General features: G+C 45.2%; 1 pseudogene; it reads right to left on the bottom strand.

Annotated features, from left to right (window-relative positions):
- LOC123142724 (uncharacterized) overlaps positions 1-18,826 on the bottom strand; it is a 96,267-nt pseudogene that overhangs the window by 30,067 nt on the left and 47,374 nt on the right.

Consider the following 18,826-nt stretch of genomic DNA (forward strand, 5'->3'; position numbering starts at 1 on the left):
GCCCATGAAGACAAGACGGTGACGCTTTATGAAGGCCCAGGGCCCAAAGCCGGTTGAAGGCTTGTAGACATAAACCGGTATGGGTATGTAAACTTGTGTTGTAAGATAGAGCAGATACCGAGCCGGACACGTTTATGAGCCGGCCTCGGGATTCTGTAAACCGACGAGCGTCAACCCATGTATATAAGGGGACGACCCGGCGGCGGTTTAGAACAACAGACAACAACTCGAGACTCAGGCAAAGCATATTCGCTCCCTGGTCATCGTAACCCTAGCAATTCCACAACAACTGGATTAGGCTTTTACCTTCACCGCAAGGGGACGAACCAGTATAAACTCTCTGTGTCCCTTGTCCGCTTTAACCCCTTTAAGCTAACCCGTGCGATGGCTCCACGACTAAGTCCTTTCCTTAGGACATCTGCCGTGACAAAACCACGACACACCCCATGAAACAAAAAGTTGATCTATTGATCTCTCCCAGCCGTGTGCGGTGCCCCCCTCCACCATATTCCACCTCGGTCATATCGTAGCGGTGCTTAGGTGAAGCCCTATGTCGGTAGCAACATCATCACCTTCATCACGCCGTCGTGCTGACGGAACTCTCCCGTGAAGCTCTGCTGGATCGGAGTTCGCAGGACGTCATCGAGCTGAACGTGTGCTGAACTTGGAGGTGCCGTACGTTCGGTACTTGGATCGGTCGGATCGTGAAGACGTACGACTACATCAACCGCGTTGTGCTAATGCTTCCGCTTTCGGTCTACGAGGGTACGTGGACAACACTCTTCCCTCTCGTTGCTATGCATCACCATGATCTTGCGTGTGCGTAGGATTTTTTTTGAAATTACTACGTTCCCCAACAGTGGCATCCGAGCCTGGTTTTATGCGTAGATGTTATATGCACGAGTAGAACACAAGTGCGTTGTGGGCGATACAAGTCATACTGCTTACCAGCATGTCATACTTTGGTTCGGCGGTATTGTTGGATGAAGCTGCCCCGACCGACATTACGCGTACGCTTACGCGAGACTGGTTCTACCGACGTGCTTTGCACACAGGTGGCTGGTGAAGGAAATATGCCCTAGAGGCAATAATAAAGTTATTATTTATTTCCTTATATCATGGTAAATGTTTATTATTCATGCTAGAATTGTATTAACCGGAAACATGATACATGTGTGAATACATAGACAAACAGAGTGTCACTAGTATGCCTCTACTTGACTAGCTCGTTGATCAAAGATGGTTATGTTTCCTAGCCATAGACAAAGAGTTGTCATTTGATTAACGGGATCACATCATTAGGAGAATGATGTGATTGACTTGACCCATTCCGTTAGCTTAGCACTTGATCGTTTAGTATGTTGCTATTGCTTTCTTCGTGACTTATACATGTTCCTATGACTATGAGATTATGCAACTCCCATTTACCGGAGGAACACTTTGTGTGCTACCAAACGTCACAACGTAACTGGGTGATTATAAAGGTGCTCTACAGGTGTCTCCGAAGGTACTTGTTGGGTTGGCGTATTTCGAGATGAAGATTTGTCACTCCGATTGTCGGAGAGGTATCTCTGGGCCCACTCGGTAATGCACATCAATATAAGCCTTGCAAGCATTGCAACTAATGAGTTAGTTGCGGGATGATGCATTACAGAACGAGTAAAGAGACTTGCCGGTAACAAGATTGAACTAGGTATTGAGATACCGACAATCGAATCTCGGGCAAGTAACATACCGATGACAAAGGGAACAACGTATGTTGTTATGCGGTTTGACCGATAAAGATCTTCGTAGAATATGTGGGAGCCAATATGAGCATCCAGGTTCCGCACGCTTAAAGTTCGATGAGGGTTATATTATGAGTTTATGTGTTTTGATGTACCGATGGTAGTTCCTCGTCCCGGATGTGATCACGGACATGACGAGGAGTCTCGAAATGGTCAAGACATAAAGATTGATATATTGGACGACTATGTTTAGACACCGGAATGGTTTCGAGGAGTATCGGGCATATACCGGAGTACCGAGGGGTTACCGGCACCCCCCGGGGAGACTAATGGCCCTATTGGGCCCTAGTGGAGAAGAGGAGGGGCGGCCAAGGGGCAGCTGCGCGCCCCTCCCCCCAGTTCAAATTGGACAAGGAGGGGGGGGGCGCCCCCCTTCCTTTCCCCCCTCTCTCCTTCCCTCTCCTCTCCTACTCCCGGTGGGAGTAGGACTCCTCATGGGGCGCGCCAAGGGTGGTCGGCCCCCTCCCCCTCCTCCACTCCTTTATATACGGGGAGGAAGGCACCCCTGAGAGACACAACAATTGATCCCTTGGATCTCTTAGCCATGTGTGGTGCCCCCTCCACCATAATCCACCTCGATTATATTGTAGCGGTGCTTAGGCGAAGCCCTGCGTCGGTAGAACACCATCATCGTCACCACGCCATCGTGCTGACGGAACTCTCCCTCAAAGCTCGGCTCGATCGGAGTTCGAGGGATGTCATCGAGTTGAACGTGTGCTGAACTCGGAGGTGCCGTGCATTCGGTACTTGACCGGTCGGATCGTGGAGACGTACGACTACATCAAACGCGTTGTGCTAACGCTTCCGCTTTCGGTCTACGAGGGTACGTGGACACACTCTCCCCTCTCGTTGCTATCCATCACCATGATCTTGCGTGTGCGTAGGATTTTTTTTTGAAATTACTATGTTCCCCAACAGTGGCATCCGAGCCTGGTTTTATGCGTTGATGTTATATGCATGAGTAGAACACAAGTGAGTTGTGGGCGATACAAGTCATACTGCTTACCAGCATGTCATACTTTGGTTTGGTGGTATACTTGGATGTAGCGGCCCGGACCGACAGTACGCGTACGCTTACGCGAGATTGGTTCTACCGACGTGCTTTGCACACAGGTGGCTGGCGGGTGTCGGTTTCTCCAACTTTAGTTGAACCGAGTGTGGCTACGCCCGGTCCTTGAGAAGGTTAAAACAGCACTAACTTGACAAACTATCGTTGTGGTTTTGATGCGTAGTTAAGAACGGTTCTTGCTCAGCCCGTAGCAGCCACGTAAAACTTGCAACAACAAAGTAGAGGACGTCTAACTTGTTTTTGCAGGGCATGTTGTGATGTGATATGGTCAAGGCATGATGCTATTTTTTATTGTATGAGATGATCATGTTTTGTAACCGAGTTATCGGCAACTGGCAGGAGCCATATGGTTGTTGCTTTATTGTATGCAATGCAATCGCCCTGTAATTGCTTTACTTTATCACTAAGCGGTAGCGATAGTCGTAGAAGCAATAGTAACGATGCTACGATGGAGATCAAGGTGTCGCGCCGGTGACGATGGTGATCATGACGGTGCTTCAGAGATGGAGATCACAAGCACAAGATGATGATGGCCATATCATATCACTTATATTGATTGCATGTGATGTTTATCTTTTATGCATCTTATTTTGCTTTGATTGACGGTAGCATTATAAGATGATCTCTCACTAAATTTCAAGATAGAAGTGTTCTCCCTGAGTATGCACCATTGCCAAAGTTTCGTCGTGCCCAGACACCACGTGATGATCGGGTGTGATAAGCTCTACGTCCATCTACAACGGGTGCAAGCCAGTTTTGCACACGCAGAATACTCAGGTTAAACTTGACGAGCCTAGCATATGCACATATGGCCTCGGAACACTGAGACCGAAAGGTCGAGCGTGAATCATATAGTAGATATGATCAACATAGTGATGTTCACCATTGAAAACTACTCCATTTCACGTGATGATCGGTTATGGTTTAGTTGATTTTGATCACGTGATCACTTAGATGATTAGAGGGATGTCTATCTAAGTGGGAGTTCTTAAGTAATATGATTAATTGAACTTAAATTTATCATGAACTTAGTACCTGATAGTATTTTGCATGTCTATGTTGTTGTAGATAGATGGCTCGTGCTATTGTTCCGTTGAATTTTAATGCGTTCCTTGAGAAAGCAAAGTTGAAAGATGATGGTAGCAATTACACGGACTGGGTCCGTAACTTGAGGATTATCCTCATTGCTGCACAGAAGAATTACGTCGTGGAAGCACCGCTAGGTGCCAATCCTGCTGCAGGAGCAACACTAGATGTTATGAACGTCTGGCAGAGCAAAGTTGATGACTACTCGATAGTTCAGTGTGCCATGCTTTACGGCTTAGAACCGGGACTTCAACGACGTTTTGAATGTCATGGAGCATATGAATTGTTCCAGGAGTTGATATTTCAAGCAAATGCCCGGATTGAGAGATATGAAGTCTCCAATAAGTTCTACAGCTGCAAGATGGAGGAAAATAGTTCTGTCAGTGAGCATATACTCAAAATGTCAGGGTATAACAATCACCTAATTCAACTGGGAGTTAATCTTCCGGATGATAGCTTCATTGACAGAATTCTTCAATCACTGCCACCAAGCTACAAGAGCTTCGTGATGAACTATAACATGCAAGGGATGGATAAGACGATTCCCGAGCTCTTCGCAATGCTAAAGGCTGCGGAGGTAGAAATCAAGAAGGAGCATCAAGTGTTGATGGTCAATAAGACCACCAGTTTCAAGAAAAAGGGCAAAGGGAAGAAGAAGGGGAACTTCAAGAAGAACAACAAACAAGTTGCTGCTCAAGAGAAGAAACCCAAGTCTGGACCTAAGCCTGAGACTGAGTGCTTCTACTGCAAGCAGACTGGTCACTGGAAGCGGAACTGCCCCAAGTATTTGGCGGATAAGAAGGATGGCAAGGTGAACAAAGGTATATGTGATATACATGTTATTGATGTGTACCTTACCAGAGCTCGCAGTAGCACCTGGGTATTTGATACTGGTTCTGTTGCTAATATTTGCAACTCAAAACAGGGACTACGGATTAAGTGAACACTGGCTAAGGACGAGGTGACGATGCGCGTGGGAAATGGTTCCAAAGTCGATGTGATCGCCGTCGGCACGCTACCTCTACATCTACCTTCGGGATTAGTTTTAGACCTAAATAATTGTTATTTGGTGCCAGCGTTGAGCATGAACATTATATCTGGATCTTGTTTGATGCGAGACGTTTATTCATTTAAATCTGAGAATAATGGTTGTTCTATTTATATGAGTAATATCTTTTATGGTCATGCACCCTTTAAGAGTAGTCTATTTTTGATGAATCTCGATAGTAGTGATACACATATTCATAATGTTGAAACCAAAAAGATGTAGAGTTGATAATGATAGTGCAACTTATTTGTGGCACTGCCGTTTGGGTCATATTGGTGTAAAGCGCATGAAGAAACTCCATACCGATGGACTTTTGGAATCACTTGATTATGAATCACTTGGTACTTGAGAACCATGCCTCATGGGCAAGATGACTGAAACGCCGTTCTCCGGAACTATGGAGCGAGCAACTGATTTGTTGGAGATCATACATACTGATGTATGTGGTCCAATGAATGTTGAGGCTCGCGGCGGGTATCGTTATTTTCTCGCCTTCACAGATGATTTAAGCAGATATGGGTATATCTACTTAATGAAACATAAGTCTGAAACATTTGAAAAGTTCAAAGAATTTCAGAGGGAAGTTGAAAATCATCATGACAAGAAAATAAAGTTTCTATGATCTGATCGTGGAGGAGAATATTTGAGTTACGAGTTTGGTCTACATTTGAAACAATGCGGAATAGTTTCGCAACTCACGCCACCCGGAACACCACAGCGTAATGGTGTGTCCGAACGTCGTAATCGTACTTTACTAGATATGGTGCGATCTATGATGTCTCTTACTGATTTACCGCTATCGTTTTGGGGTTATGCTTTAGAGACGGCCGCATTCAGGTTAAATAGGGCACCATCAAAATCAGTTGAGACGACGCCTTATGAACTATGGTTTGGCAAGAAACCAAAGTTGTCGTTTCTTAAAGTTTGGGGCTGCGATGCTTATGTGAAAAAGCTTCAACCTGATAAGCTCGAACCCAAATCGGAGAAATGTGTCTTCATAGGATACCCAAAGGAAATTGTTGGGTACACCTTCTATCACAGATCCGAAGGCAAGACATTCGTTGCCAAGAATGGATCCTTTCTAGAGAAGGATTTTCTCTCGAAAGAAGTGAGTGGGAGGAAAGTAGAACTTGATGAGGTAATAGTACCTGCTCCCTTATTGGAAAATAGTTCATCACAGAAACTGGTTCCTGTGACGTCTACACCAACTAGTGAGGAAGTTAATGATGGTGATCATGAAACTTCATATCAAGTTGTTACAGAACCTCGTAGGTCAACCAGAGTAAGATCCGCACCAGAGTGGTACGGTAATCCTGTTCTGGAGGTTATGTTACTAGACCATGACGAACCAACGAACTATGAAGAAGTGATGGTGAACCCAGATTCCACAAAATGGCTTGAGGCCATGAAATCCGAGATGGGATCCATGTATGAGAACAAAGTATGGACTTTGGTTGATTTGCCCGATGATCGGCGAGCCATCGAGAATAAATGGATCTTCAAGAAGAAGACTGACGCTGACAGTAATGTTACTGTCTATAAAGCTCGACTTGTTGCAAAAGGTTTTCGACAAGTTCAAGGGATTGACTACGATGAGACCTTATCACCCGTAGCGATGCTTAAGTCTGTCCGAATCATGTTAGCAATTGCCGCATTTTATGATTATGAAATTTGGCAAATGGATGTCAAAACTGCATTCCTGAATGGATTTCTGGAAGAAGAGTTGTATATGATGCAACCGGAAGGTTTTGTCTATCCAAAGGGAGATAACAAAGTGTGCAAGCTCCAGCGATCCATTTATGGACTGGTGCAAGCCTCTCGGAGTTGTAATAAACGTTTCGATAGTGTGATCAAAGCATATGGTTTTATATAGACTTTTGGAGAAGCCTGTATGTACAAGAAAGTGAGTGGGAGCTCTGTAGCATTTCTGATATTATATGTGGATGACATATTGTTGATTGTAAATGATATAGAATTTTTGGATAGCATAAAAGGATATTTGAATAAGAGTTTTTCAATGAAGGACCTCGGTGAAGCTGCTTATATATTGGGCATCAAGATCTATAGAGATAGATCGAGACGCTTAATTGGACTTTCACAAAGCACATACCTTGACAAAGTTTTGAAGAAGTTCAAAATGGATCAAGCAAAGAAAGGGTTCTTGCCTGTGTTACAAGGTGTGAAGTTGAGTAAGACTCAATGCCCGACCACTGTAGAAGATAGAGAGAAAATGAAAGATGTTCCCTATGCTTCAGCCATAGGCTCTATCATGTATGCAATGTTGTGTACCAGACCTAATGTGTGCCTTGCTATTAGTTTAGCAGGGAGGTACCAAAGTAATCCAGGAGTGGATCCCTGGACAGCGGTCAAGAACATCCTGAAATACCTAAAAAGGACTAAGGATATGTTTCTCGTTTATGGAGGTGACAAAGAGCTCGTCGTAAATGGTTACGTCGATGCTAGCTTTGAGACTGATTCAGACGATTCTAAATCGCAAACCGGATACGTGTTTATATTGAACGGTGGAGCTGGCAGTTGGTGCAGTTCTAAACAAAGCATCATAGCGGGATCTACATGTGAAGTGGAGTGCATAGCTGCTTCGGAAGCAGCAAATGAAGGAGTCTGGATGAAAGATTTCATATCCGATCTAGGTGTCATACCTAGTGCATCGGGTCCAATGAAAATCTTTTGTGACAATACTGGTGCAATTGCTTTGGCAAAGGAATCCAGATTTCACAAGAGAACCAAGCACATCAAGAGACGCTTCGACTCCATCCGGGATCAAGTCCAGGTGGGAGACATAGAGATCTGCAAAATACATACGGATCTGAATGTTGCAGACCCGTTGACTAAGCCTCTTCCACGAGCAAAACATGATCAACACCAAGGCTCCATGGGTGTTAGAATCATTACGGTGTAATCTAGATTATTGACTCTAGTGCAAGTGGGAGACTAAAGGAAATATGCCCTAGAGGCAATAATAAAGTTATTATTTATTTGCTTATATCATGGTAAATGTTTATTATTCATGCTAGAATTGTATTAACCGGAAACATGATACATGTGTGAATACATAGACAAACAGAGTGTCACTAGTATGCCTCTACTTGACTAGCTCGTTGATCAAAGATGGTTATGTTTCCTAGCCATAGACAAAGAGTTGTCATTTGATTAACGGGATCACATCATTAGGAGAATGATGTGATTGACTTGACCCATTCCGTTAGCTTAGCACTTGATCGTTTAGTATGTTGCTATTGCTTTCTTCATGACTTATACATGTTCCTATGACTATGAGATTATGCAACTCCCGTTTACCGGAGGAACACTTTGTGTGCTACCAAACGTCACAACGTAACTGGGTGATTATAAAGGTGCTCTACAGGTGTCTCCGAAGGTACTTGTTGGGTTGGCGTATTTCGAGATTAGGATTTGTCACACCGATTGTCGGAGAGGTATCTCTGGGCCCACTCGGTAATGCACATCAATATAAGCCTTGCAAGCATTGCAACTAATGAGTTAGTTGCGGGATGATGCATTACAGATAGAGTAAAGAGACCTGCCGGTAACGAGATTGAACAAGGTATTGAGATACCGACGATCGAATCACGGGAAAGTAACATACCGATGACAAAGGGAACAACATATGTTGTTATGCGGTTTGACCGATAAAGATCTTCGTAGAATATGTGGGAGCCAATATGAGCATCCAGGTTCGGCTATTGGTTATTGACCGGAGATGTCACTATTAGGAAAAGGCCTACTAATGGCGCACCTATTTTGGCTACTAATGGTGCACTATAGGTGCGCCATTAGTACCACACCACTAGAATATTTTAGTAATGGCGCACCACAGGTGCGCCATTAGTATCCCGCAGGTGCGCCATTAGTAGCTGGTATACTAATGGCGCACCACATGGAAGTGCGCCATTAGTAACAATTAAAAAAAAAATCATTTTTTCTTAATCTCAGGTCACTATTTCACATATGAGATATCCAACACACATATATATACAACAAGCATCCATATAACAATCATATCCAACACACAAGTTTCATCATATATACATACATAGCCAACACATAGTTCCATCGTTACATATTACAAAAGTTTCACATTGTTCATCCAACACCGTTATCCATCAATTCACAGAAGTTTCACATTGATACAAAATAAAAGCACTCCATCCATGCAAGCTTCCGTGAATTAAATCAAATCTGCAAAATGATAAACAAGAAGTTAGAAGAAGAAGACTAGAAGAATACTAGAAGAAGAAGAACACTAGAAGAATACTAGAAGAAGAATAAGAAGAAGAATAAGAAGAAGACTATAAGCTTATTATGTAAAGTTGATCATTTTGTGCTAACATAAGTAATTTTGGAGCTAACCTATAGGAAACTAAGCATATAAGCTCTCTAAGTTAGCATATTAGAAAACTAAGCATATAAACTAAGCATATAGTCTTCTTTTCTCATATAAACTAAGCATAAGCATATAAGCATATAAGCATATTAGACTAACCTATGGGAGACTAAGCATATAAACTAAGCATATAAGCATAGAAGCATATAGGAAACTGACATACCTGACATAGTTCAGTTCTCATTGTTCCTCTCCTTCTCCTTCCTCAGCCTGATGCGCCAAGAGCGGCGAGGCGGTGGAGGCAGCTGTGGGATGTAGTCTTCTACCACAATTGGCGTGGTCATGTCGCCCAGCTGTGGGATCGCCGGCGCCACCACCGGTGCGTGGTCATTGTCAGGCACCACCACCATCGCGAGGCCACCTTCAGGCAGGACGGGCACGACCATCGCTAGGTCATCCTCAGCCACCACCATCTCTTGCCCATGGTCAGCCACCACCATCTCTTGGTCATGGTCAGCCACCACCAGCGCTAGGTCATCCTCAGCCTGACGCCCATCGTCATCCTGCAGCTCCTTATCCCCACTTTGCTCCTCTTCTCCCCCACTCCAGTCCGGATCATCCTTCTTGCTGTCTTTGCTGCTGCCAGAATCGCTGCTGCTTTCGCTAAAGCCAGAATCGCTGTTGCTTTTGCTACAGCCATAATCGCTGCTGCTTTGGCTGTAGCCAGTGTCGTTGCTGCTGCTCCCATTGCCTGTCCAAATGCAACAATGACCGTTAACAATCGATGTGAGACAAAGCCAAATGTAGAGGAATAAGAAGAGGCAGAACGCACTGGCATCTTCGTCGTCAGCGTAGCGCATGCGACACATAGTCGCGTTGAAAACCTTCACAATGAGCATTGTGGCGTCATCGTCGTACCTGAAGAGAAGAAAGTACCCGGTCCGCAGGTCGTAGGCACTGTAGAACTTCTCCCAGCCACGGCACAGGTACATGTGGCCCTCCTCAATCACCAACTCCACGTCCCACAGCCTGCGAACCCCGCTGCCGGCCTGTCGGAGCTTCACATTATCTGGCGGATCTTCACCCAGCATGTTCATAAAAGTGTCAGGCAGCCTCTGCAATTTGGGACAAGGAGTGATGTAGCAAACAACATAGTTATCATAATGAGATGGGTGAAGGGGAGATCTCTCGTTTAATATACCTGCCTCGTGGCTGATACTGAAGTCCCAAGTATGACACTGAAGAACTCGAAAGCATCCAACTCGTACTCCGGTGAGGTAGAGCGGCGGTGGCTGCTTCCCCCCATCTCTGATAAGCAGCAGAAGAGACCAATTAGTACCAGGATTATACATCGACTAATTATACATCTGACCCAATTTATAAAACATGCGATGTATTCCACAATACAAAGAACAACTACCATTAATAGGTTGTTGTTTAGAAGGTTTCCCACATGTGTATCAGAGAACAAACATATGATCTAAGGTGAAACATTAGTGCCATGGTTAGTGGTAATTGGTAAATGCTATTTCTTTCTTTAGTCGATTTCATTTTCCTTGGTCTGAGAAAAAATGCTACAGTTAGGAAATGCAAACATCAGATTAGAAATTATGTAGAATAGATAATCAACTTTGCTGATTCCTAATAATAGACTTATTGATTGCCATTTAGGATCAAAATGCAACCAATGAAAAAAGAAAACAGAGGATCAGAGACAAGCCATGTCTTGCATTGTTTCTATTTTTGTGTTTACGGAAGTACCTAATGGTATTTTTATGATGTTTTGCAGCTGGTGAAAACGTATGAAATTGCATTGTTTTGCAGCTGTTGAAAGAAGCACCTAATTGCATTAACACATGTCCAGTTCCAATAGAAATCTTGGGGTACATTCATTGTTTTGCAGCTGGTGAAAGAAGCACCTAAACTACAATACCTTACATGTAAGCAGTGCAAAAGGAGATGAAGAAGATATCAGTTGCTAAACCCGACAGCAATTGTTACACCGCTTTAATATCTCTCAACACTTTCTAGTAGCAACTAACAACCTGTATCATCACATAAGGTTTGCCCTATTGAAGTTTTGCACGATTTGGAATATATAACAGTTAATGATGTAATATGACAATGAAGCAATTGCATTAAAAAAATAAGACATGTGGAAGAGTGGACATTGTACCTGTCAATGGAGAGGATTGCTTTGCGACACCACCACTTCTCAAACTTGTCCTTCACAACACACTACATAGACAGATGTAAACTAAAATATGAATTCCTTTGCACTGGGATCATAAAACAAAATATTTAGAACTGAATCATATAGTAATTAATCACAATCTACAGGGCTGCTGCACTCTAATCTTTGCAAAAGAACAAAAAAATAACATTGTTTTAACCTAAACAGAAGTGCCAAATACTAAACAATGACCATTGTTGTTATACTAGTGAACTATCTGCTAGAGATTCTAGACCCATACTGAAAGCAATGTACGAGGCTACGAGCTGCTACCTTTTTGGCGCACCAGGGAGCTGGAGTGGCTGGAGGTCGAGCTGGGCTGCTAGACGTCGACGGGGCGAATCTCGACTGCGAGGGAGTCAGTCGATGGTGATGGAGTCGGCGCTGGAGAGGTGGGAGGGAATGGGTAATGGTGGAGAGAGGGAGGAAGGAGGAAGGAGGAGAGGTACCTGGTCGCCGGAGGGGTCGGGGTCGGGGTCGGGGTCGGCGAAGGGGTCGCGGTCAGGGTCCGAGCTCGACCGGGTCCTCGCTCGCCGCGGTCGAAGGAGAGCAGGGGCCGGTGGCGGAGGATGGCAGGGGCATGCGGGATGGGCGCGTCGGGGCCGCGCTCGCCGGCTGCTGCAGGGGCTGGAGGAGGCCCTCGTCGGAGGGAGGAGGAGAGGAAAGGAGCGGGCAGCGCGCGCTCGGCCGATCCCGTTCGGGGGGCGCGGGGGCGGCGGGGGTGGAGTCCCGCGGGGGTCGGGGCGGCGTTGTCGAGGCAGCGCAAGACCACATCGGCGGTGGCGTCGCCGACGGCGTGCAGGCGCGGCGGACGGAGGGGTCGGAGCAAGGGGGCGGCGGCGTACGGTTGGGGTCGAGTGGGGGATCTGGCGAGGGAGGGAGGGAGAGGCCACGCACAGTGCGAGGGGAACAAGTGGAGTGGGTTAGCAATGGCGCACCTCCCCCTGGTGCGCCATTAGAATTTTGTTTTAATAATAGCCCGACTGGTCAGGTTATATTCCACCTATCCCTATCTCCATCAGAACACGCCCACTAGCCCGATTGGTCAGCACGCAGCACACACACTAGGAGGTCCTGGGTTCGATTCCCAGGCTCCCCAATTTTTGTTTTTATGCATTTAAAATGCTGTTTGATATTTATTTGTGTTTAAATATGTTCAAACTTGTTTAAATCATAACAGTAATATTTTTTTATAAAAACAGTAATGATTTTTTTAAAAAATATCATCAAATTTGTTATTTGAAAATATAATCAAATCTGCTTTTTTTTTGCAAATTTAGTTGCATTCATTTGTGACGGTAGAGCGGGCCCGGGAGGGTGCGGGGGAGAGGGTGCGGGGGGTCGTCGGCGGCGGTGGAGTGGGGGAGGGTGCGGGCCGGGGGTCGGCGGCGACGGCCGATGGAGCGGGGGAGGGTGCGGTGGGTCGTCGGCGACGGTGGTGTGGGGGAGGGTGCGGGCCGGGGGTCGGCGGCGGGTGGTTGGGGCGACGGGGCGAGGGGAGGTGGGGCAAGGGGGCGGCGAGGGGAGGGGGGCGACGGGGCGAGGGGCGCCGGGGCGGTGGCGTCGGCGGCGGCGGGTGGTTGGGACGATGGGGCGACGGGGCGAGGGGAGGTGGGGCAAGGGGGCGGCGAGGGGAGGGGGGCGACGGGGCGAGGGGCGCCGGGGCGGTGGCGGGTGGCGTCGGCGGCGGCGGGTGGTTGGGACGGTGGGGCGACGAGGCGAGGGGAGGTGGGGGCGGCGTTGTAGTTTTGCAAAAAAAAGACACTAATGGCGCACCACGCAGCAGTGCGCCATTACTAGCTTAAACTAGTAATGGCGCACTGCCCCGGGTGCGCCATTAGTAGTTTTGCAAAAAAGTAAAAAATAAAAAAATATTGTAGTGGCGCACTGTGTTGTTGATGCGCCATTACTAGCTAGAACTAGTAATGGCGCACTGTGCCCTGCTGCGCCATTAGTATGTCTAGAAAAAAAAATTGTTACTAATGGCGCACCGTGTGCCTGGTGCGCCATTAGTTTATTTCACACTAATGGCGCACCAGCACATGGTGCGCCACTGCTACATAGCAATGGCGCACCACATGTCTGGTGCACCATTAGTGGCCATTCCATCTATAGCCCTTTTCCTAGTAGTGTGTGTCTCGGTCATGTCTACATAGTTCTTGAACACGTAGGGTCCGCACGCTTAAAGTTCTATGACGGTTATATTATGAGTTTATGTGTTTTGATGTACCGAAGGTAGTTCGGAGTCCCGGATGTGATCACGGACATGACAAGGAGTCTCGAAATGGTCGAGACATAAAGATTGATATATTGGACGACTATGTTCGGACACCGGAATGGTTTCGGGGAGTATCGGGCATATACCGGAGTACCTGGGGGGGGGGGGGGGTTACCGGAACCCCCCGGGGAGACTAATGGGCCTATTGGGCCCTAGTGGAGAAGAGGAGGGGCGGCCAAGGGGCAGCCGCTCGCCCCCTCCCCCCCAGTCCGAATTGGACAAGGAGGGGGGGGGGGGGCGGCGCCTCCCTTTCCTTTCCCCCCTCTCTCCTTCCCTCTCCTCTCCTACTCCCACAAGGAAGGGGGGAGTCCTACTCCCGGTGGGAGTAGGACTCCTCATGGGGCGCGCCAAGGGTGGCCGGCCCCCTCCCCCTCCTCCACTCCTTTATATACGGGGAGGGAGGCACCCCTTAGAGACACAACAATTGATCCCTTGGATCTCTTAGCCGTGTGCGGTGCCCCCCTCCACCATAATCCACCTCGATAATATCGTAGAGGTGCTTAGGCGAAGCCCTGCGTCGGTAGAACATCATCATCGTCACCACGCCGTCGTGCTGACGGAACTCTCCCTCAAAGCTCGGCTGGATCGGAGTTCGAGGGACGTCATCGAGTTGAACGTGTGCTGAACTCGGAGGTGCCATGCATTTGGTACTTGATCGGTTGGATCGTGAAGACGTACGACTACATCAACCGCGTTGTGCTAAAGCTTCCGCTTTCGGTCTACGAGGGTACGTGGACAACACTCTTCCCTCTCGTTGCTATGCATCACCATGATCTTGCGTGTGCGTAGGATTTTTTTTAAATTACTACGTTCCCGAACAGCTGGCGGGTGTCAGTTTCTCCAACTTTAGTTGAACCGAGTGTGGCTACGCCCGGTCCTTGAGAAGATTAAAACAACACTAACTTGACGAACTATCGTTGTGGTTTTGATGCGTAGGTAAGAACGGTTCTTGCTCAGCCCGTAGCAGCCACGTAAAACTTGCAACAACAAAGTAGAGGACGTCTAACTTGTTTTTGCAGGGCATGTTGTGATGTGATATGGTCAAGGCATGATGCTATATTTTATTGTATGAGATGATCATGTTTTGTAACCGAGTTATCGGCAACTGGCAGGAGCCATATGGTTGTCGCTTTATTGTATGCAATGAAATCGCCCTGTAATTGCTTTACTTTATCACTAAGCGGTAGTGATAGTAGTAGAAGCAATAGTTGGCGAGACGACAACGATGCTACGATGGAGATCAAGGTGTCGCGCTGGTGACGATGGTGATCATGACGGTGCTTCGAAGATGGAGATCACAAGCGCAAGATGATGATGGCCATATCATATCACTTATATTGATTGCATGTGATGTTTATCCTTTATGCATCTTATTTTGCTTTGATTGACGGTAGCATTATAAGATGATCTCTCACTAAATTTCAAGATAAAAGTGTTCTCCCTGAGTATGCACCGTTGCCAAAGTTCGTCGTGCCGAGACACCACTTGATGATCGGGTGTGATAAGCTCTACGTTCATCTACAACGGGTGCAAGCCAGTTTTGCACACGCAGAATACTCGGGTTAAACTTGACGAGCCTAGCATATGCAGATATGGCCTCGGAACATTGGAGACCGAAAGGTCGAGAGTGAATCATATAGAAGATATGATCAACATAGTGATGTTCACCATTGAAAACTACTCCATCTCACGTGATGATCGGACATGGTTTAGTTGATATGGATCACGTGATCACTTAGATGATTAGAGGGATGTCTATCTAAGTGGGAGTTCTTAAGTAATGTGATTAATTGAACTTTAATTTATCAGGAACTTAGTCCTGATGGTATTAGCATATCTATGTTGTAGATCTATAGCTCGTTGCTCCCCGTTTATGTTTTGATATGTTCCTAGAGAAAACTAAGTTGAAAGATGTTAGTAGCAATGATGCGGACTTGGTCTGAGGATTAACCTCATTGCTGCATAGAAGTATTATGTCCTTAATGCACCGGTAGGTGACAGAACTATTGCAGGAGCAGATACAAATGTTATGAACGTTTGACAAAAGCTCGGTATGATGACTACTTGATAGTTTAGTGCACCATGCTTTACGGCTTAGAACCGGGACTTCAAAAACGTTTTGAACGACATGGAGTATATGAGATGTTCCAAGAGTTGAAATTGGTATTTCATACTCATGCCCGTGTCGAGAGGTATGAGACCTCTGACAGAACTTTGCCTACAAGATGGAGGAGAATAGCTCAATCAGTGAGCATGTGCTCAGATTGTCTGAGTGCTACAATTGCTTGAATCAAGTGGGAGTTAATCTTCCAGATAAGATAGTAATTGACAAAGTTCTCTAGTCACTATCACCAAGTTACTAGAACTTCTTGATGAACTATAATATGCAAGGGATAACAGAAACGATTCCCAAAGCTCTTCGTGATGCTAAATCAACGAAGGTAGAAATTAAGAAAAGCATCAAGTGTTGATGATTGACAAGACCACTAGTTTCAAGAAAAGGGCAAAAGGGAAGAAGGGGAACTTCAAGAAGAACGGCAAGCAAGTTGCTACTCAAGTGAAGAAGCCCAAGTCTGGACCTAAGCCTGAGACTAAGTGCTTCTACTGCAAAGGGACTGGTCACTGGAAGCGGAACTGCTACAAGTATTTGGCAGATAAGAAGGATGGCAAAGTGAACAAAGGTATATTTGATATACATGTTATTGATGTGTGCTTTACCAGTGTTTATAGCAACCCCTCAGTATTTGATACTAGTTCAGTTGCTAAGATTAGTAACTCAAAACGGGAGTTGCGGAATGAACAGAGACTAATTTAAGGGTGAAGTGGCGATGTGTGTTGGAAGTAGTTCCATGATTAATATGATCATCATCACACACTCCTTATACTTTCGGGATTAGTGTTGAACCTAAATAAATGTTATTTGGTGTTTGGGTTAAGCATGAATATGATTTGATCATGTTTATTGCAATACGGTTATTCATTTAAAGTCAGAGAATAATTGTTGTTCTGTTTACATGAATAAAACCTTCTATGGTCATACACCCAATAAAAATGGTTTGTTGGATCTCGATCGTAGTGATACACATATTCATAATATTGAAGACAAAAGATGCAAAGTTAATAATGATAGTGCAACTTATTTGTGGCACTGCCGTTTAGGTCATATTGGTGTAAAGCGCATGAAGAAACTCCATGCTGATGGGCTTTTGGAATCACTTAATTATGAATCACTTGATGCTTGCGAACCATGCCTCATGGGCAAGATGACTAAGACTCCGTTCTCCGGAACAATGGAGCGAGCAACTGACTTATTGGAAATAATACATACTGATGTATGAGGTCCGATGAGTGTTAAGGCTCGCGGATAGTATCATTATTTTCTAACCTTCACAAGATTTTGAGCGGATATGGGTATATCTACTTAATGAAACATAAGTCTGAAACATTTGAAAAGTTCATATAATTTCAGAGTGAAGTGGAAAATCATCGTAACAAGAAAATAAAGTTTCTACGATCTGATCGTGGAGTAGAATATTTGAGTTATGAGTTTGGTCTTCATTTGAAACAATGTGGAATAGTTCCGCAACGCACGCCACCTGGAACACCACAGCGTAATGGTGTGTCCGAACATCGTAACCGTACTTAATTAGATATGGTGCAATCTATGATGTCTCTTACCGATTTACCACTATCGTTTTGGGGTTATGCATTAGAGACAGCTACATTCACGTTAAAATGGGCACCATCTAAATCCGTTGAGACAACACCATATGAACTGTGGTTTGGCAAGAAACCAAAGTTGTTGTTTCTTAAAATTTGGGGTTGCGATGCTTATGTGAAAAAGTTTCATCCTGATAAGCTCAAACCCAAATCGGAGAAATGTGTCTTCATAGATCCGAAGGCAAGACATTCATTGCTAAGAATGGATCCTTTCTAGAGAAGGAGTTTGTCTCGAAAGAAGTGAGTGGGAGGAAAGTAGAACTTGATGAGGTAACTGTACCTGCTCCCTTATTGGAAAGTAGTTCATCACAGAAATCTGTTCCTGTGACTCCTACACCAATTAGTGAGGAAGCTAATGATGATGATCATGTAACTTCAGATCAAGTTACTACCGAACCTCGTAGGTCAACCAGAGTGAGATCCGCACCAGAGTGGTATGATAATCATGTTCTGGAGGTCATGTTACTTGACTATGATGAACCTACGAACTATGAGGAAGCGATGATGAGCCCAGATTCCGCGAAATGGCTTGAGGCCATGAAATCTGAGGTGGGATCCATGTATGAGAACAAAGTGTGGACTTTGGTTGACTTGCCCGATGATCGGCAAGCCATAGAAAATAAATGGATCTTCAAGAGGAAGAGGGACGCTGATAGTAGTGTTACTATCTACAAAGCTAGACTTGTCGGGGAAAAGGTTTTTGACAAAGTTCAAGGTGTTGACTACGATAAGATTTTCTCACTCGTAGCGATGCTTAAGTCTGTCCGAATCATGTTAGCAAATTGCCACATTTTATGAAATCTGGCAAATGGATGTCAAAACTACATTCCTTAATGGATTTCTTAAAGAAGAGTTGTATATGATGCAACCGGAAGGTTTTGTCGGTCCTAAAGTTGCTAACAAAATGTACAAGCTCCAGCGATCCATTGATGGACTGGTGCAAGCATCTCGGAGTTGGAATATACGCTTTGATGAGTTGATCAAAGCATATAGTTTTATACAGACTTGCGGTGAAGCCTGTATTTACAAGAAAGTGAGTGGGAGCACTACAACATTTCTGATAAGTATATGTGAATGACATATTGTTGATCGGAAATAATGTAGAATTTTCTGGAAAGCATAAAGGAGTATTTGAAAGGAGTTTTTCAAAGAAAGACCTCGGTGAAGCTGCTTACATATTGAGCATCAAGATCTATAGAGATAGATCAAGATGCTTGATAAGTTTTTTCAATGAGTACATAC

This window comes from Triticum aestivum, chromosome 6D, assembly GCF_018294505.1.
Source record: "Triticum aestivum cultivar Chinese Spring chromosome 6D, IWGSC CS RefSeq v2.1, whole genome shotgun sequence".
Classification (NCBI taxonomy): Eukaryota; Viridiplantae; Streptophyta; class Magnoliopsida; order Poales; family Poaceae; genus Triticum; species Triticum aestivum.